Consider the following 20,963-nt stretch of genomic DNA (forward strand, 5'->3'; position numbering starts at 1 on the left):
CACCCAGCAACTGCTCCCAGCCAGCCACGGTCACCTTCATCCCTTCATCAAACTCGGGACTCCCCACCTGCCATGTCCCTCTTGCCCACTCCCTTGTGCAAACCCCTCCCTGCACCTTCATCCCCCGGCAACAGCCTCGGGCACATACAAACCCCCGCCTGCCAGCCCCTTGCAACAACCCATCTTGCCCACTTCTCCCTTGTGCCATTCCCTTCCTGCCACTGCACCCCCTGCAATGAGCCCTCCTTTTTGCCTCTGTACAATCTTTTCCTGCCACTACACCCCTGCCTCCTCCACCTCATTGGCACACTCCTTAAATCAGAACTTTTTATAGGGAACCGTTGTTAGATTATTGGGCAGCTCTCACTGAATGTAATTAGAAAAATATAAATTTATGGGAATTATTTAGAACACTTTATTAGATGTTCAAAAGCCCAATCAGGGAAGGAGCGCAATATGGTTAAAAACCAAGTATGCGTAGAGGGAGTGAAGGAACTATAATATGTACATAACAAATGGAAAAAGGGGAAGTTGACTGTAATGAATATGAAATCGGAAGTTAAATGTAGAAAAATGATAGGGAAGCAAAGACAAGGAGAAACCTGTGGCAGCAGAGTTAAGGACAATAAGAATGAATTTAAGTATTCTGGAACAAAAATAATCTTAACAATGGTATTGGTACATTACTAAATGGAAATGCTAAAATAATCAATAAATGCAGAAAAGACAGGACGTGTCCAGTAGATATTTCTGTTCTATATTTGGGAAAAAACAGACAATATAGTCCTACCTACGATGATGACAATCTTGCCATTTCACTAGTATTTCAGGAGGATGTTCAATAGTAGCTACTGAAGTTGGAGATTTTTAAATCATCTGATTTAGATAACTTGCATCCAAGTTTTTAAAGAGCTCGTTGAGGAGTTTTGCAGCACCATTAATGCGGATTTTCAATAAGTCTGGAGCAGAAGGGAATTCCAGAACACTAGAACAAAGCTAATGTTGGACCAATATTTAAAAGGGTAAACAGGATAACCTGGATAATTATAAGCCTGCAGTATGTATCAAATCCAGGCAAGATAATGGAGCAATTAACATGGGAGTTGATTAATAAATATAATTAATGCCAAGCAACATGGATTTATGGAAAACAGATCTTCTCAAACTAAACTATATTTTTTTTGTACTAAACTATAAATTTGGTTGATAAAGGTAATACTTTTGTTGTACTTAAAGGAATTTGGTTGACGCAACACTGATTAAAAACCTACAGTAATAAAAAAATTAATATGGCATATGTTAAATGGTTTAAAAACTGACTAACTGATAGATCTCAAAATGAAAATTGTAAATGGGGAATCATCTCTGGTGTGTGTAGTTTCTAGTGGGATCCTGCAAGGACTGGTTCTTGGCTCTACACTAAAACATTTTTATAAATGTCCTGGAAGAAAACATAAAATCATCACCGATAAACTTGCTGATGAGACAAAACTGGAAGCATGGTAAATAACGAAGAGGACTCTTGATAGAAAGATCGGGATATCTGGTAGCTGGGTGCAAGCAAATCTATGCATTTTAAATATGGCTAAACGTAAATGTATACATCCAGCAACAAAGTCTGTAGGCTTACAGACTGGGAGACTGTATCCAGGGAAGCAGTGACTCTGAAAAAGACTTTGGAGACATGGGGGAAAATCAGCTGAAATGAGCTCCCAGTGCAACACTGTGGCCAAAAACCAAATGTGATCTTGGAATATATAAACGGGGAATCTCAAGTTGAAAAAGAGGGGTTATTTTACCTCTATATTTGGCACTGGTATGACCACTGCTGGAATACTGTGTCCAGTTTGGTGTCCATAATTCAAGAAGGAAGTTGACAAATTGGAGAAGATTCAAAGAGCGATGAAATTATTAAAGGATTACAAAACTTTACTTATACTGACAAACTCAGAGTTCAATCTATTTATCTAGCAAAAATTTATGGATGACTTGATACAGTTTACCAGTATTTGGAGAGAAAATAAACAGTTGATAATGGGCTCTTCAATCTAGCAGACAAATGTATAACACAGTTCATTGGCTAGAAGTAGAAGAGAGACAAATTCAGACTGGAATAAGGAGGGTTTTTTGACAGTGAAGGTATTTAACCATTGGAACAATTTAACAAGGCCATGGTGGATTCTCCACTACTGGCAATTTTTAATCAAGACTGGATGTTTTTTCTAAGAAGTATACTCTAGCCTGTGATACACAGGAGGTCAGACTAGATGACCACAGTAGTCCCTTCTGAGTTCGGAAGAATTTTCAGAGGCTTCCGAGTACCGTTCACGCACAAAGAACTCATCCCAAGTGGTGAAGTGGATATTGCATTGTGGGTCTCCCTTTGTGCAGCCCTCTACCTTCATGCCATGGACTGAAATTTTCTCCCTGCATGTGACAAGGAAGATGATAGGAGTTACTCCACCTACGAGGATATCTGCAGGCTAGAGGGGATCCATGTTTCTGTTTGTGAACTATCAAACTCACTATCAGAGTGGTACCCGTGTTAATCTCCAAGGTGCCACAAGGACTCCTCATTGTTTTTGCTGATACAGACTAACACATTTATTTGAACATAGCTTTCGTGGGCTAAAACCCACTTCATCAGATGCATGGAGTGGAAAATACAGAGGCAGGTATAAATACACAGCATACCTTCAAATCAGCGGCACTTCAACGGGTACCCGCATGGCCCCACAGTATGCCAACATTTTTATGGCTGACTTAGAACAACGCTTCCTCAGCTCTCGTCCCCTAATGCCCTACTCTACTTGCGCTACATTGATGACATCTTCATCATCTGGACCCAGGGAAAAGCCCTTGAGGAATTCCACCAGGATTTCAACAATTTCCATCCCACCATCAACCTCAGCCTGGACCAGTCCACACAAGAGATCCACTTCCTGGACACTACCATGCTAATAAGCGATGGTCACATAAACACCACCCTATATCGGAAATCTACTGACCACTATTTCTACCTACATGCCTCTAGCTTTCATCCAGATAACACCACACGATCCATTGTCTACAGCCAAGCTCTACGATATAACCGCATTTACTCCAACCCCTCAGACAGAGACAAACACCTACAAGATCTCTATCATGCATTCTTACAACTACAATACCCAAATGCTGAAGTGAAGAAACAGATTGACAGAGCCAGAAGAGTACCCAGAAGTCACCTACTACAGGACGGGCCCAACAAAGAAAATAACAGAACGCCACTTGCCATCACCTTCAGCCCCCAACTAAAACCTCTCCAACGCATCATCAAGGATCTACAACCTATCCTGAAGGACGACCCATCACTCTCACAGATCTTGGGAGACAGGCCAGTCCTTGCTTACAGACAGCCCCCCAACCTGAAGCAAATACTCACCAGCAACCACACACCACACAGAACCACTAACCCAGGAACCTATCCTTGCAACAAAGCCATTGCCAACTCTGTCCACATATCTATTCAGGGGACACCATCATAGGGCCTAATCACATCAGCCACTATCAAGGCTTGTTCACCTGCGCATCTACCAATGTGATATATGCCATCATGTGCCAGCAATGCCCCTCTGCCATGTACATTGGTCAAACTGGACAGTCTCTATGTAAAAGAATAAATGGACACAAATCAGACGTCAAGAATTATAACTTTCAAAAACCAGTTGGAGAACACTTCAATTACAGACCTGAGAGTGGCTATCCTTCAACAAAAAACTTCAAAAACAGACTCCAGCGAGAGACTGCTGAATTGGAATTAATTTGCAAACTGGATACAATTAACTTAGGCTTGAATGGAGACTGGGAGTGGATGAGTCATTATACAAAGTAAAACTAATTTCCCCATGGTATTTCTCCCCCCACCCCACCCCCCACTGTTCCTCAGATGTTCTTGTTAACTGCTGGAAATGGCCCGCCTTGCTTGTCACCATGAAAGGTTTTCCTCCTCCCCCACTCTCTTGCTGGTGATGGCTCATCTTTAGTGATCACTCTCCTTACAGTTTTCAGAGTAGCAGCCGTATTAGTCTGTATTCGCAAAAAGAAAAGGAGTACTTGTGGCATCTTAGAGACTAACAATTTATTAGAGCAAATGCATCCGATGAAGTGAGCTGTAGCTCATGAAAGCTTATGCTCTAATAAATTTGTTAGTCTCTAAAGTGCCACAAGTACTCCTTTTCTTTCTCCTTACAGTGTGTATGATAAAACCCACTGTTTCATGTTCTCTGTGTGTGTATATAAATCTCCCCACTGTATTTTCCACTGAATGCATCCGATGAAGTGAGCTGTAGCTCACGAAAGCTTATGCTCAAATAAATTTGTTAATCTCTAAGGTGCCACAAGTTACTCCTTTTCTTTTATGAAAGATGGGAGTTGCCTTATCAAGTGGGAGGTCAGTGCAAACAAGCCAATTCAATTAAGGAGGAAGTGGGCTATTCTCAACAGTTGACAAGAAGGGGTGAATATCAAGGGAGGAAAAATCACTTTTGTAGTGCAATGAGGCCAATGTAATCAAGTGGTCCATTTCTAACAGCTGACAAGAAGGTGTGAGTATCAGCAGGGAAAATTAGTATTGTAGTGGATGGATCACTACCCCAGCCTCTGACTTCTGTCTCTGACTCTGGCTTGACCCTTGGTTCTAGCGTTTGGTATCTGACCTCAGCTCCAAACCTCAGCTTCATTCCTGACTCTGACTCAATGCCTGGCTCTGGTAATTAGCAGTTGCTAATGGTGCTAAAGGTCCGGTGCTGACTCTCTGCTTTGTTCCCCAATGTGGATACCTGCTCTGCCCATTAGACCTGACTCCTGCTCTGACTAGCAGGTCAGACGGCCTACATCCCAGTCCACAACAGTCCTCTGTGGGGAGTAGAAAAGATGTGGGGAGAAGCGGAGCGCTGCTGGGAAATAGATGAGCCATTTTTTCATGCAGCAAGAGAAGCATGGGCAATGCACAAAGGGTAGCCTTTACCTGAAGATCAAGATGGCAAAAAAGGTCCAAGGAAAATCATTCTGGAAAGGAAATTGTTCGTCAGGGTTAGCCCAATGAACTTTAAGAAGCCGTAATTATAACACCAGGTGTGTAATGAAAATGACAGCCTGACCTTAAACAGCAGAAGTAAGTGAAATTTCTTTCCATGCAGCATTTTGTGACATATCACGAGTTTTCCCAAAGGTAGCTGCATACAGTCACATAGAGATGCCACATGAAATCTATCTCATGGAGTAACTCATAATAACTCTGGTTACTACTTTACAGCAGTGCTTCTGGGAGCTGCAGTAACACATTTTCACTAGAGTTTTCAGTTCTAGGACTCTTTGGACCTATATATTGGCACATCCATAACATGCAAATCTATATAAAAATAACTATTTTCCACATATAGAAATGTGTGCTATGAAAATTAGACATTAGTACTCAAATAGACATGAACACTGAAGGAGACGACAGAGTGTAAACAACAAAACTATACAAAAAGTGATTCTTAAGTTAATGATTGAAACTTGCTCTTTTTGTCCTCATTTTTTTCATGTAAAGACCTACTCCCAGAGGACAAAGTTCAAAAGCTCCACTGAGAGTTGTTACAAATCTCAACACCATTGCTTGACCATAAAGGCTCCTTTTTATTGGTAGTCTGTAAAGAATACAAGCATCATGAACAGTAGCAAGTCACCAGTACAGTATGGACCCTTTTCAAGTACCCCAGTGGAAGCCTAAATCAAGATGCTGCACAGTGAAATGAGAGGGTTTGTTAGAAGGAGGAACTGGAGCAAAAGCTGGGATTGTAATATATCAGAGAAGTGATAAGCACTTTCCCAATGGACTAATTAGCTTTGTCGTAGTGATGTATAAAATTTGTTTTATGCAATATTTCTTTTTTTTAAATGGATGAATATATACTGATTTAAACCTCCCTCAAGGCATGGTGAGAATTTTTTTTGACACAGAGTCTCCATTATGCCTGAATGCATTTCTAGTGCTCTTTACTGGGTGATTTGTGCATGTTCTTCCAGGACAGTTTGGAGTATCATTACAGTCCTCCTTCCAAATGACAAAAGTGAGATTTCAGATTGCTACAAAGAGCCTATTGCACTAATTCTCTTGTTCCTTTTCTTAATCCTGATCTAGATTCAGAGCCAACCCTAATACAATTTATATTGAGTACACTCATTTAAAAAAGAGGAAGAAAAGAAGTCAACAAAATGGAATTTTATCCAGGAATAGGGGAAATTACATATTTTTTGTTTACTTCCAAAGAGATTCAAGGAGGAATGGGTGCAGGACATTCAACAAAGTGTTGATGTATGATAGAAAAAGTTGACAGGAATCGTGTGTCAGTCTTCAGTTGCCACTTGAACACTTCAGGGAGGGAAGGGAAGGGACTGGGTTTTTGTTTGTTTGTTTAAAAAACAAGCTTATCTTTTCAGCAGCCACAATTTGAAAAGAAACAAAAACACAGAAATGTAGAAATGAGGGATAACATTATAACTCATTGAAATAAGTTATAATGATTGTAGGCAGATTGAGAAAACACATCAGAAAATACATATGGGTTTTAGCATGGTCTATAAGAGGGCTAGAACAATTATTAGGAGGGGATTTCAATTATCCTAGTATTGACTAGAATAGCAATTGCAGAATTCCTGATAAAGAACATAGGTTCCTGGAAGGGGTTTTGGTATGTTTCCTCAAACAGATTTTTGAGTAACTATCAAGATCACAGGCTAGTCTAATTTACTCCTATAACAGGTCTAATTAATGATCTAGAACAGGGGCTCTCAAACTGGAGGTTGGGACCCCTCAGGGAATGGTGAGGTTATTACATGGGGTGGTCACGAGCTGTCAGCCTCCACCCCAAGCCCCCCTTTGCTTCCAGCATTTATGATAGTGTTAAATATATTTAAAAGCGTTTTTTAATTTATAAGGGGTGGGGGGGTTGCACTCAGAGGCTTGCTATGTGAAAGAGTTCACCAGTACAAAAGTTTGAGAACCACTGATCTAGAAGTTGCTGGAAAATCTAGTGTCTGAATAATCACAGCATTATCATATCTAAAGTGATCCTGAGTGCATAAAAGAAAGAAGAAATCTAAAATATACTCCATATTAAAACAAATATGAATATACAGTAAACTGAAGATGGACGTAAAAACTATTATTAGGGATTGATCTAAAGCCAATTCAAGTCAAGGTAAGTTTTCCATTGGCTCCAATAGCTAGTGGTTAATTCCTGTAGTTATATGGCAACTGTGGGCACCATAGGAGGTGTACTTCTTCTTCAGGCCAAGACCATCTCCTTAGGACCCACCCAGCAATGGCATGAGCAGAGGGCACAATGCTGTGTGTGTGCATATTCAAAGCATAAGAAAGAAAACAGCAACTCAGGCATGGCAAGGGAGGTAGGAGGGCAGCAGAGGGAAAGGGGAACTATTTACATTTTTGTCAAGAGAAGCATCATTCCCAGTTTAAAAATAGGAGAGAGGATAGTTCTTTCAGCCACCTAACTTAACAATTGTTTATCTGTCGTCCCTCAATTTATGTAATTCAATTTGCATTTACTATAATAACAAATGTCTGATATCTGCTTAAATGTTGATATCACCATCGCCAAAGGAGATTTTAGATTCAGCTAGGTATAATCTGAGTAACAGGTCAAAGAAACATCTATCCTTTAAAATAGCTCCAAGCTTACCTTGCGCTTCAAATCACTGCAGAACTACTAGCTTGTAAATGGCTGTGTTTTTTCTGTTGTTGGTTATTATGGATTATTAAATGAATACATGATTCATTTTCAACAACTTAATAATTGTAATTAATTCTATTAAGCAATTCAGCTCTACAAAAGAGTTAGAGGATATGAATAGGAACAGAAAAACTACATGAGGGCCCCAGTCTTCCTCCTGCTGAAATCAATGGTAAAGATGAGAGTAGGCAGGGATCAAAGTAAGGTAAAAAAGCAGGTTTTTGCATAGGTAACTTCATTGCTCTTTATTGTTCTCCTATTCTTCCATTGTGTTGGTTAGACCTCTTCACTTTAACTGTACTTCTGCATTTTTAAGAAAGTACACTTTTTTAGTTTGTTCTGTCTTTCATGATGCCCCAAAGAATTGAACCCACACAAAAACATTAAAAATATTAAGACCCAAAAATGTCCATTAATTTTGGGTGCCCAATCCTGTAAATATTTACACATGTGAGTAGTCCCACAGAGTTAAACAGAATTATTCATACGAGCAAAGGTACAACCACAATGAGAGTTGGCAGAATCAGGCCCATAGTCTATTAAGTCATATTTACAACTACTGCCTCTCCTCCTCTAGTTTTCAAGAATCTAAAATCAATTAGATTGCACAGAACAAGTGAGAAGTCACACTTAAAGAGGTTAAAAATCTAGTTCTACCAAAAAACAATATTACCGAGGCACAAATGGTAAGAGGGCTTTGTATGACAAAGTGCTTGAAGGGCCCCCTGCTGTACCCACCAAATTAAAAGTCAGTTTCAAAAAAGAAGCCTATATATTCTGGGAACCAAATTAGCTAGCTAATATCTTTCTCACCAGGGACCCATATCAATTTGGGAGGTAGAGAAATAAAGTGACTTCAAGACTCAAGGCCAAATTCAGCCTGTGTAATGAGGTACACAACACCTTTCACGTTAATGGACTTGCATCCAGGCTGAATTTGGCTTGACTTTTACTATAGCGTTCTCATTGTTGTATGTTTTAGAGCATTTTAGCTGGTCCAAACATAACATATTACTGTTCACATCCATTCCCTTTCATAGAAAATATTTGTGCAAATGTGAAATATTCATTCCTGATTGATTACTACAGAATTTCAGAACTTCAGAAAAATTGAAGTGATAAGAAACTAGCTAGATGCTGTTACAGAAGATTCTAGAAAGATTGCAATGGTTTGGACACATATCAAGAAAAGGTCTGTAAAGGAGACCATACATGGTGATATATACCAGAGTGCAAGGAACTAGAAACAGAGGAAGACGGAGGACGCATTGGCCAGCTACAGCGAAGAATGATATTGAACTAAAAGGTTTAAAAAGATGATGAATAAAACCATGAAGCTGGTACAAAACAGAATGTGGTGGAAAGACTAAATTCAGCTCCATCATCACTGCCAAACTGAGGGATTGGAATCAAAGAAGAACATATGGAATGGAGAACAACTGAGGTAAAAGCATTTGTGTATTTCTGGAATTTTTTCAAGTTGACATGAAATTAGGCACTTTGTGTTATATTTTTCATCTTTCTACTTGACTCATTATGTTTAGGCAAAAAAAAAATTTGCTTAGTTCTATGTTCATTCGTATCTGAGAGAGAGTTCCATAGTCTAGTTCCAACACCTGTGAAAGTTCTCACTCTAGTATCATGAGCATCACCACACTAGTCAACAGTTACATTGTTTGGCTGGAAAGTAGTCATCATGGAAGGTCTGGGTCCAGGTAAGAGCCACTCACTCGGGTAGACAGCCTTCTCGTGGAGGGCTTTGATATTAAGACAGAAACCTTGGACTAGTCTCTCAGTATGCTTGAAATACCTCCCTGGCCTGCTCACACAGGGCAAGGAGTCATTCTGATCAGGTGAATGGGTTAAGGAGACACTGGCTTCTTGGAGAACAGGAAAGAAACAGAGTAGCCCAACTGCCACTAATCCTTTTTGTGGCCCTGCTCCTTCAAGAGAAGGGATAGCAAGGAATGAAGCAGCGTAGCTAGACTTGCTACATTTTTTTCACAGAATGAGAGGAGGGAATACAGGGTGTATAATGGCCAAACCATTGACGCTAGTTCCTCAATATAGGGGTGGGGTTGGAAGGGACTAAAGATCAAAGCAGCTTTTGAGTTACTAAGCACTGCTTTAGGAGTGGGGAGGAGAAGGCTAAGGTTCAGGAGGAAGAGCCAAGAGGCCCACAGATTCCTGCATGGCCAAAAGAACAACAACAAGAGACTGTTTGACTCTGTGGTTGTTTGTTTGAAAAAGTGTGAATTGGGAGTGGTTTGTTCCCAGTAAACCTTGAGTGGTTGATTGGAGGAAAGGCTTTGAGCCGGGCCAACTGCTTCGAGACAGGAGCCTTATAAAAAAAGCAGTCAGTTGAGAACCAAGTGAGAGGCAAACAGAGGACAGGCAAACAGAGGGAGTTTGCCTGGGAGTTCACATGGGGGGAGTTCCCACAAGAGGTGAGGAAGCTTCTGTGAGCAGTAAATACAATATCTGAAGAAGCTCTTAGAAGGACGACATTATGGATAGTGAGCGATCAGCTGTTGTGACCTGCACAGGATGTGCCATGTTTGTCTTTCTCCTAGAGTACAGAAGCGACTTTGTCTGTATGAAGTGCAAGATGGTCTCCATATTGGAAGAGAAGGTTAAAGGACTAGAAACCCAAGTATCAACCCTGCATTGCATCAGGGAAAATGAAGATTTTTCTGGATAGAAGTCAGCATTTTGTATTGCAGGCACAGCATGCTGAAAATCAGAGTACAGTGCAGAATGGGGAAGAAAATTGGCAGCATGTGACCTCCAGAAGAAGAAAGAGGAGAACCCACGTACCCCCCAAATGCAGGTAGAAGTAAGAAAACGTTTTCAGGTTCTCTCCACAGGTACTACAGTGGAAAATGGTTTGGAAGAGTTATCTGAGGGAAGGGAATCAGAAGGAGACCCCATCAACCAGAAGGCATTGTCCTAGAGTTGGGGGTTCCACAACCATCACTCCCAAGAGGAGGAGACGGGTGGTGGTGGTGGTCGGGAACTCCCTCCTAAGGGGGACGGAGTCATCCATCTGCCTTCCAGACTAGGACACTCGAAAAGTGTGCTGCTTGCCTGCAGCTAGAACTCAGGATGTGACGGAATGTCTGCCAAGACCGATCAAACCCTCAAACTACTACCCCTTCCTACTTCTCCACGTGGACACCAATGATACTGCCAAGAATGACTTTGAGCAGGTCACTGCAGACTACGTGGCTCTGGGAAGAGGATATAGGGAGTTTGAGGCACAAGTCATGTTCTCGTCCATCCTCCCTGTTGAAGGACCATCGAATTGGGGAGGTAAAGGCTTGGCTACACAGGTGGTGTCGAGAGAGTGGAGAGAGGGCTCTGGATTCTTCAACCATGGGATGCTGTCCTAGGAAGAAGGATTGTTAGGAAGAGATGGAATCCACCTAATGAAGAGAGGGAAGAGCATCTTCACAGGCAGGCTTGCTAACCTAGTGAGGAGGACTTTAAACTAGGTTCACCAGGGGATGGGGACCTACGCCTGGAGGTAAGTGGGATACGGGGAGGAAACACAAGGAGGAGGGTGCAACAGGGGAGGCCTCCTGATTCATACTGAGAAAACAGGGCTATCAGCTAGTTATCTTAGGTGCCTATACATGAATGCAAGAAGCCTGGGAAACAAGCAGGAGTACTGTCATGGATGAGTTTTATCTGTTAAGGAAGGATAGGTGGGGGAGAAAAGCTGGAGGAGTTGCACTGTATGTAAGGGAGCAGCATGATTGCTCAGAGCTCCAGTATGAAACTGGAGAAAAGCCTGTTGAGAGTCTTTGGGTTAAGTTTAGAGACGAGAGCAACAAGGGTGATGTCTGCTATAGACCACCAGACTGGGAGGATGAGGTAGATGAGCCTTTCTTTGGACAATTAACAGAAGTTTCCAGACCACAGGCCCTGGTTCTCACGGGGGGACTTCAATCACCCTGACATCTGCTGGGAGAGCAATACAGCAGTGTACAGACAATCTAGAAGTTTTTGGAGAATATTGGGAACAACTTCCTGGTGCAAGTGCTGGAGGAACCAACTAATCTCCATCCTTAGAGGTTTTTAAGGCCCAGCTTGACAAAGCCCTGGCTGGATGATTTAGTTGGGGTTGGTCCTGCTTTGGGCAGGGGTTGGATTAGATGACTTCCTGAGGTCCCTTTCAACCCCAATCTGCTTTGATTCTAAGAGCAGCAGAGCAGCACTGGAAAAGGGGGCAAAGGGCAATCAAATTGATGGACATGGGGTGGAGGGCAGAACTGCCTGGAAGGAGAACAGACTATTCATTTGAGAGAAATGTAGGTGATTTTATGGCCTTTGACTGTTCTCCAGTCCTTCCCCACAGAAATTACATATTCACAAATTTGCAAATTAGCATTTGGAGGCCACGGAAGCACTGGTAGTTGCCCCTGTGCTAGTAGGCTTAGTCCTCAGATGAGAGCCTAACTAGCAATTGAGACCTGTACAATCACCAGTCCTTTAAGATGACTGCAAACCTTCTTCCATAGAATGAGAGTCGCGGTCCTGACTGACCCCTATTACAAGAGGCAGAGGGGCATTAGTAAATACAATAACCGATTGAATTTTAAAGCCCAGCTCAACCTGAACCTCGCCCTGTCCAAGATACTTTGTCATATAACATGTCAGGTGTTTTGCAATTTGGTTATAGATTATTTTCATGACACTTATGTGTGTGTCCTCTTTGCTAGGAGGACTATGGCCTCATTTTGTAGTTGACTCCTTTGAAAGCACTGGGGCCTCATAAAAGACAGACACCACTCACTGTGCCTGATGATCAGAGCTTTCTTTAACATTCATTTTCTTATTTCCAAGGTTACGTCTAACACATTTCAACAATTTGGGCTGAAATTTTCCATGCCAGGTATATGTTTCATGTTGAATTGTTTTGAAAGATTTCAACAAAAATTGTTCAGCTATTTCTGACCATGGGGGGAGGAGGATCTCTCAGTATGAATATTTTTCCAACCATTTCTTTAAAGATCTCTAGTTTTGGAACAAGGAATTTATATTTGTCAGAGGAAATAATCCTAGGGACAGTGAGGTGCCTTTTGCTATCACAGTGAAAACCTAAACAGATCTGGACAAAATGTAAGCATGTTAGAATCACCAATGCCACATGCTCAATAGAGCTTCTTAGAGGCCTGCTGCTAAAAATCTCTGGATATACTAGCTACACTGCACATGCTCCCAGCCTCAGAGCTCCCTACATGCAACTACAATGATCTTGTTCCCAGCCCTCAACGAGCCTTCTAGATTGCAGACCTAAAGCTAAAGTTCCAGAAGGGACACAGGCCAAGCAGGAGAAGCACCACCAAATACCTTTTGGCCTAAGGGCAGGTGTAGTGGGAACCAGGAAGAGATCATACATTAGAATCTTAACTCTTCCACTCATTTGTGTGGGTAAGTCTGTACACTTCACAGCTCTGACTATTGAGTGAGACAACACATTCATTCGGAAGCATGCAAACATCATTATCCCATTTTACATATCGGACAACTGAATTATTATTTAAGGTCACCCCTCGCAGAATTCGGAATAGAACTCGGTCTCCAGAAAAACAGATCTAAGTCTCATCTACTTCAATGCACTGTTTTTCAGAATCTAGGTGCTTGCTTATGTTGCATTTAAGGACTAGTCCATGCTCACCTCCAGAGCCAGGAACAAAACCCAGGATTCCCAGAATTGCTCTGCTATCTACCAACTGATTGTGTAAGCCACTCGCAAAAAATGTATCTGAGCCCTCTCTAGTAGTTAGTTCACATAAAGGAGAACAGCCTGCACTTGGGTTCAAGTGGTAGTGCTTGGAGCAGTGAAGCTAAAGCTTCTGGGTTCCAATAGTACTGATGACTCAACAGGGGATAAATATGGTACCTCATGATAGAATTCTCATTTTTAGTTCTCTTTTTCAAGACCTAAGAGGTTACATTTAAAAAACCATTAAAATGTTTGTGGTTACACAGTCATGTGCTAAGAAGTTATAAAATACCAAAATTGGGGTTGCCTGTGCCACCTTATTTCAGCCTCCTTGTATCAAAAGGAATATGTACAGTCTTTAATTACATGATCACATATTCTTTCTTACAGGACCCTATACAAGCAGCCTTAATTCTGGCATTTCATAACGTTTCAGTTCTTCACTTTGCAATCTTAATGTTTTTTTAAATGTTTTAATGTATATAATAATAATCAGCAACAGCATTTACATTAGCAAATCCAGCCTTTGTCTCTGCAGCTGTAGAGGCTCCCATGACAAGTTAACCAATACAGTTATGTATATGGGTGTTGGAAACATGATTCAGGGGTAATCAATATGAAGGCTGAGGACAAGCACTGGGACTCCCTACAGAACAGTGTACAGGGGCAAGGAGGGGCAGTGCCAAAGGATCCAGTGCTACCCAGATTCTAGTATTTTGCTTTGCAGCAGGGATACAATGCATCCATAAAAGCTACTTCAAACAGTAGGCTGAAGTAGAAGGAGATTTCCTTGAGTGGGCTGTATTCTAGGGACTGGAGGTAGATACCAGTAGACAAGAGAGACACCCAGCACCCAAGTCTACTACTTTGGCTGGTTCTGATCTTTATCTTACCGCTTCAAAAACAATTTACAAGTACCAATAAATTAGTTCTTCCCTGTGAGCTAAGTATTACCACATATATTTCTATGTTCCATTAGCCCCAAGTCACAGATAAAGAAAATGAGATGGGGGTAGTTATTTGTGCAAGGCCATAAAGTGGTGCAGCCAGGATTAAAACTAAAGAGTTCCAGACTCCAATTCTTGCATTAGGACAAATTCTCTGTCATACACGAACAAGATACAGACAACAACGTTCCATGAAAATGCAATACTTACTTTGTGCATTTCTCATAGCTTGATTCTGGCTCAACCAGTCCAAGTTTGTGGCACTTAACATAAACCATGGTAAATACAAACAGAGCCTATAGTGGAATGCAAGATATTAACACACCCTGTATGTTTCCATTATGGCCCAGTATGTTTCCATTATGCAGAGTGCTCAAAGTTGACTGCATAGCAAAGTTAATTTTATACTTGTCTTGTCTCACCTCAAAAAATTCTTTTAACAATTTTTTGTAACCAAATGATTTACTCTGTATAATAATAAAAGACTTAAGAATAGACTACCAGAGGGAAAACACACCCTTATACTGACTTTGCTGCTTGGAAACAAACCCTGAAGTACACACACAGAATGAATTAACTGGAAAACACTGGAAAACCTTCATTCTGAAAAGAAGTTGTCCCAGTTTGCCCACTTTTCCAATGGTCACTGACAAGTACTAGAACTAGAGTCAATGCTCTTGCCAAAATTTTCAATAGAGTTATTTTTAGAGATATTAAAACTAAAACAGTCATTTTGACATTGTGATTCTTCAAATATTACTCTTTTGCTTATTTTCTCATCTAATGTGGCCTTCAAACAAAAAAAAAATCCTTTTCGATATTATTCAGTTGAGAAAAGAGGATTGTGTAATGTTCGCTTTCTGATCCCTGGGTACAGTCTCGCTGGGTAAAGTTACACAGTGCTCTTGACTGACTGAACAACTCTGACCTATATTAAAATGTTTTTAGCACGGGGGTAAAATATTTTGTTTCTCTTTTCCTAACATCAAGTCTGTATTTCATCTTTAAAAAAGCAAATATTTTCTTCAGTGCATGAGACATTTAGCCATTTCATGCTTTCACATTTGCACTTTCAAAACTCAGTCTATCTTACAGCTATAACCTAGCATATTCTGTTTAGGAATATAGGAAAAACCCCAATATGACTCTTTAACTCTGTTTCACTAATGCTTGCTATGAAATGTAATGGCTTTTTAATATGTTTTCATCTTAGTTGGAGAAAGTGAGCATGTTTGTGTTTGAGCTCCTCCCCTTCCAAGCACATACAGACTGCAGCTGTAGTAAACAACCACTAACCAAGAATTGAGAAGGTCAAGGCCTCAGTGCTGCACCAATATCAGTTTTTCCAAAAAATGAATCTAATTTCTTGGAAGGGGAAATTATTATTTTTTGTATATCGGAGAAAGGTAAACCACAGTCATTTCCATTCAAATGGGGGGAGGGAACAACCTTGATGAGCCACAGATAAAACATTTGACAAAAATAATGTTAATTATTTTTCCTCATCCCTGCACATGTCAACCAGCTTCTACAATAACAACAGCAGCATCCAGACAAGTAAAGTAGAAAAGAGAATCAAGAATCCTTCCTCCTTCTTCCACCCCACCTCCTAGGCATTGTGGGGGAAGAATAGCTCAGTGATTTGAACATTGGCCTGCTAAACCCAGCGTTGTGAGTTCAATCCTTGAGGGAGCCATTTAGGGATCTGGGGTAAAATTGGTCCTGCTTTGAGCAAGGGGGTTGGACTAGATGACCTCCTGAGGTTCCTTCCAACCCTGATATTCTATGATAGGCACCCATTGCTCCTGGATTGCAGGTAGGGGCCTGGGAAAGGAGAGCTCCCTGACCTCCACATCAACCTTCAATTTCTCCCCAGCCTCTACAGTGTTCCAGGAAGGAGAAAATGGAGGCTTTCACAGCACTTAAGATCAGGTTTCATCACTCCCTGCCCAACCCATCTCCTAAAGCTCCATTTCCATGAAAGGCCCAGGGAAAGATGTGTGTTCCTGTGGCTACCCAATCCCTCCTGGCTCTTTTTGGCTCCAAGTAGGAGTCTTTGGAAAAGCAGGTTTCAGAGTTTTTGATTTTTGGAAAAGCAGATACCCTCCTTGCCCCAAACTCAGAAACTGCAGCAGTTCTGCTGCTTCTGGTAAGTCCCACACGCTCCAGCACCTGGGGAACACGTGTGCATTTGAGCTCCTCCAGAGCAGTGAAAGAGGGATGCCATCATGCTAGTGCATGATAAAGACAAGGCAAAATGACCATCAGCAGAACAGCGAAAATGACTGTACATAAATGTAGCCAAAGCCACAATGAAGAAAAAAAAAAGAGAACATTGTATTTGCTAACTTCTTTCAGCAATGGTGGTCACAGGATTCATTTGGGACTCTAGATCAGTGATTCTCAACCAGGAGTACACAGAGGTCTTCCAGGAGGTACATCAACTTATTTAGATATTTACCATTTTATAAACAGGCTACATAAAAAGCACTATTAAAAAGTCAGTACAAACTAAAATTTCATACAGAAAAAATGAAAAAGAAATTTTTCAGCAATAATGTGCTGTGACACTTTTGTATTTTTATGTCTGATTTTGTAAGCAAGTAGTTTTGAAATGAGGTAAAACTTGGGGTATGCAAGACAAATCAGACACGTGAAAGGGTTAAATAGTCTGGAAAGTTGAGAACCACTGCCTAGATGGTACAACATTTTCAGACAGTAATGAGATTTTTAAGTTGACTGTGTCCTGTTAAGAAGCTTTAAAAAAAAAAAAATCCACAGAGAGAAAAAACCAAGCATTCAGTCTAGATTTAGTATAGCTTTATATGATCAATAAAATGTCCGTATCACCCAGTCTCCAATCTCCAGTAAAGTTACTAATTCTACACTAGAGGCTACTTTGCTGTTCCTTTAACATTTTAGAGTTGGAGATCAACCAGAAAATGGAGGTCATGCACCAGTACTATATAAAGCGCCCTTGCAAAGTTGCCATGAATATCTGCCTGCCATAGCAAAAAATAAAATAAAATAAAATAAAAATCAATTTATACCATGACTGACAATGAAAAAAAAAAAAAAGAGCTGGTTAACCACCTATGCAGAAAAAAAATTGCCACAGACATGTAGAAGTTTACAAGGCTGACATAAATCATAAAATCAAACTAAACTGTTTACCTTCAATATATTTTATAATATCTACTCATTTTTGTTCTGCTTTTAAATGCATAAAATACATATCTTAACATATCTGGCAATAGGTGGTGTCAATAGCTAACACTGAATAACCCAGCTACTGCTTCTTGAAACTGAATTAAAATTATGTTTCTGTAAATGACAGTTTAAAAAAAAATCTAACAGGAATACACCGAGTGTTTAAAAGTGACCACTCCTATTCACATTGCAAACTCCTGCACCACCCTGCCTGTCATCAGCAAAATTTCATGTCAGACCATTTACGTTGCCAAACAACTCTATCCTCCAGTAAGAAAAGGGAATGGAATGGTTTAGGTGGATTTACAGGGTGACGTTTGTTTGACTGGCACTCGTCTGCTGTAGCAGTTCTATGCACATGTTTTAATGTAAATATGAGTGTTTGTTTCCCCAGCATTGGAGGGTAACTGGTAAAAGAGTCCTTACTTATTTTTTTTAACTAATCAGTTTGATTAAAAAAACATTACTCAATGGAATTTCTTAAAATTATCTGTACAGAACAGTTCTTTAACAATCTGAATAGTTAAATTAGTAAGAGTGACAATACCAACTACATAGACTATTTATCCAGATTATACATTCCACTGTACTTAGACTTTAACTGAACACAGTCAGCTTTTCTCAGTTGAATTAAAGTTATTATTACTATTAAGATACGCAGAACTGTAAGCTTTTTGTGAGGGGAGAGAAGAATAGAGTGGGAGAGATAGAGGGAACACATAGCACAAAGGATTTGGTACTCCCCCCCAAAACATTCAGTTTAAATACACTATTAATCAGATCTCGCAAGTTCTTTTTTTGCCTTCAATATAAACGGTGACAGAAAGTTCCAATAATAGGCTCCATTATGAATAAAATCAGAATTGATTCCTCTTGCATAGACGCCTCTTGCTTTAATACGAACTAATGTCACTGAGGTCAGCACTCACTCGGTCAGGTTACAGCAAGCTTATAACAGGCAAGCTGCGGTGGCTCCCAAGCTGACGCTCAACACTCTTCATGACTGGTCTCAATGTAAAGTTCTCCCTTGTCAACTCTAGCTAGGTCCACCTTAATTGAAAAGAACAGCCATAGGCCATCCCCCAGCTACTGCCATGAACTATGCACTGTGGCAAGTGACAGTTACACATCATTACTGCTGGAGACAATAACGACTGTAGCACAATGACCACTATTAATGCCAACAGTGTCATCCCCACCTTAACCCGTTACCCTCCTCCTCCAAATAACATGCACACAAACAGATTTTTGAATGACAAACTAGAGCAGCAACCCCAAATTCAACATGACATTGATCTGTTTCCTTGCCAGTGTCACTTACGTGACCAAATAGTCCCACTCCATGTAAACTACACGTTAGCATGCATTATTTGACAAAGGTTTTTTGGGGTTTTTTTTTTTTTTAGTTTTTTAAAACATCCTTTTTACAGGCAATTTAATAAAAGCCTTGCACATATCCTTGGTTTGCAAAAGCTTCTCCCACCTGCCCTCCAGTGCTTGCCCCATTCGAGAGATCAGCCTTCCAACATTTTACAACAATGTAATGACAGGAAAATAAAATGTTATCTGAAAGCTGATTGATTGGGACAGCAAGAGGAAAAAAAGAAAAGGTATGTTTATTCTGATAAGAAACGGAATAGGCACAGACCTGAACAGAAGCTGCAGAGCAGGAGAAACTGTTTTCTTTCCCTTATACAGAGTCCCCGCTCTCTCTCTCTCTCTCTCTCTCTCCCACTCACACACACACACACACACACACTCACTCACTCACACGTTCTCTCTCACACACGCATTCACTCACACGGTCTCCCTCTGCTGCTCTATGCAGTTCTCAGGAAATGAATGGGGGCAACACAGAGAACTGTTGTACTTGCAAATGACTTACCCGGATCACATGATGTGCTAACTGTAGGGTGGGCCAGTGGGTGGAGGCTTCAGAAACAAGAGAGGACACACTATAGCGCGGGGGAGCCTTACCAGGGACGCATCGAATTGCACCGGGGGCCCGCTCGAGAAGGGGGAAAGGGGGTGGCGAGGCAGCCTTTTCTCCCCCTCTCCTTGCCCTCCTCAGAGCGGGGGACCAGAGGGGAGGCAGGGGATGGGAGGGCGGAGCAGAGGGGCGAAGGCAACCCAAACAAAAGGGGCCCCCTTGCTCTCCCCCCACAACAAACCAAGCCCCCCCCCGCGCGCGCGGGAGGGCGGGCAAGTCCCTTTTCTGTACGTGTGATGGATCAGCAGGAACTAAACTGCTTTGCTGGCATGTAATGTATCCCTCCTCCCTCCCCCCAGAACAATCAGTCGGGGGAGGAGCAAGAGGGGGAGGGACCGTACAGCTGCGGCTCTGGTCGCTGAAATCCCCGGTGCGCGGCCAGCCCCGCCCCATCCTGAGAGGTGGGCTGGGAACACCCGGCGCCCGGCCGGCGCGCTAGTGCCTCTCGCTGCTGCTGCTGCTGCGCCGGGACCGGCTCCGGCTCCGGCTCCGAACGTGCCCTTGGCGCTCGTGCACCCGCTCGCGCTCCGCCTCAGGCGGCCCCGCCAGCGTGTGCGAACGGGCTGCACGCGCCCGTCTGCACGGGGAAGCCGCCCGCTCCGGTGGGGCCGTACCTGGGCTCCGCTCTCCCCGAGTCTCGGGGGGGCAGATGGAGATCTGCCGGGGGATGAGGAGCAAAGCGGGAGCGAGGCCAAGGGGTGGAGGAGCCAGGCGGGGAGGGGAGATGGGATGGTGAAGGAGATGGGGGGGGGGGGGGGTAATAACAGCTCAGCCTTTGGGGGGGCGTGGGGAGCTGAGGAACAGATGGAAAGGCGTTTAGGAATGAGAAAAGATGACGGGCGAGGGGGTTGGTGGAGCAGACTGGGGATTGTGGAGGCAGGGAGGGGTAGCTGAGGAATGTGGGGGGGGGTGAAAGGAGGGGGGATTGAGGAGAAGGGCAGGGAAGAGTGGGTTGGATGTACTGATGTGTGTTGCTTTTAACCGTGGGAGGCTAAAAAGAATCAGACCTAGGCGTGATTTTTTTATTATTATTCACTAATAATGTCTCTTTAAAAGAAGTAGTGAAATTATGACACATGCAAAACAATAACCAAACTGAAAAGGCGAGATTTGATTTCTCTGAGTCACCCGGATGGTCAAAGTTTGAAACACAAAACAATGAAATAGGCATAAACCAATGTTCCTTTTAGCAATACTAACAATTTGGTCTCTGGGCGTGACAACTGAAAACTAAGAAAAGTGACCCACTGGCAGAGTACTTGAATTAAAAAGACATGAGGATATTTACTGAACTGTATTATTCACGTAAC

At 41.9% G+C, this 20,963-nt stretch overlaps 1 protein-coding gene across 9 annotated transcripts in view; it reads right to left on the reverse strand.

The window, feature by feature from the left end:
* KLF12 (Kruppel like factor 12) overlaps nt 1-20,299 on the reverse strand; it is a 361,876-nt gene extending 341,577 nt beyond the window's left edge. For 3 of the 9 annotated variants that reach the window (XM_043504594.1, XM_038371222.2, XM_043504590.1), the window contains exon 1: nt 19,312-19,507. The gene's annotated coding sequence lies outside the window, so the exon portion shown is untranslated. Of the gene's footprint in view, nt 1-19,311; nt 19,508-19,548 lie in introns of those variants that run through there. The other 6 variants (XM_043504591.1, XM_038371189.2, XM_043504595.1 and 3 more) reach the window with 5 other exon arrangements.
* Nucleotides 20,300-20,963: the final 664 nt, after the last annotated feature.

This window comes from Dermochelys coriacea, chromosome 1 (genome assembly GCF_009764565.3).
Source record: "Dermochelys coriacea isolate rDerCor1 chromosome 1, rDerCor1.pri.v4, whole genome shotgun sequence".
Classification (NCBI taxonomy): Eukaryota; Metazoa; Chordata; order Testudines; family Dermochelyidae; genus Dermochelys; species Dermochelys coriacea.